The sequence below is a fragment of the Cyphomyrmex costatus genome, unplaced genomic scaffold (assembly GCF_001594065.2).
Source record: "Cyphomyrmex costatus isolate MS0001 unplaced genomic scaffold, Ccosl1.0 scaffold1691, whole genome shotgun sequence".
Taxonomy (NCBI): domain Eukaryota; kingdom Metazoa; phylum Arthropoda; class Insecta; order Hymenoptera; family Formicidae; genus Cyphomyrmex; species Cyphomyrmex costatus.
Genome location: NW_017275706.1, coordinates 1 through 951, shown reverse-complemented (window position 1 = coordinate 951; position 951 = coordinate 1).

The following is a 951-nucleotide window of genomic DNA, read 5'->3' as shown; positions in this document are numbered from 1 at the left end:
AAAAATATTTAAAAAAATTATTATATATATAATTTTTATTATGTATATAATTTATTTTTTTAATATTATCAAAAATATATTAAAAATTATTACAATAATTATACATATATTATATATATAAAATTATTGTAATAATTTTTAAGAAGAAATGCCTCTTAATACACGCCGATCGCCCGAGAAAACATTTCGGTCGCTTGACGCTTTAGCCTACGCCGGCTACGGCTATACAACACAGCGAGTCAGTGAGGAGAATTCCCTCTCTCAAATTCTCTTCTGCTGTCTCGTTCGCTCTCAGCGCGCCGAAAGTAAACAAGGAAAGAACGTTGTGCGATAAGGACAGTGTGCTACCGGTTGCGCCTGGCCACCGACCGATGGCACTAGGAGCGATGCCGTATGGCGACTATCTCCTTGTCCAGTTAGCTCCGCCAATAGGAGTCTTCCTCTCTTACTTTGGCAGCGCCAATATCTTTTACTTTACTTTGTTATCCTTCCAGTTAGTTTTTAGTTCTTAGTATTAAGTAACAGCCTGTTCTCTTGTCACTCGCTTCCTTGAAATATACACGCTGAGAAGATCCTTATAAAACTGGTCTCGAGCATTCATTAAGAACATATCCGAACCTACGCCACAGCCGTAACCGTAATAGAAATGGCATCACTGCCCCTAATTCGTTTTTTAACTGGAGCCGAACGATCGGCTCATTATCGACCATGATGTACTAAAATTATTAAAAGATTAATATACATGAAATGTATTCAAACAAAAATATAGTACATTGTGTAACAGTGAGGCAAAGTTGTTTATTGTGGGGACGGACGCGACCGCACGAGCGAAGCGAGTGCGTACGCGTGCCTGTGTCGACCTATAAACAAATATGCCCTCACTCGTTACACATCAGGAGACGCGGTAGCGTCTCCGGCCATGTTCAAAAAAACTGTGAACGCTACAAGTCT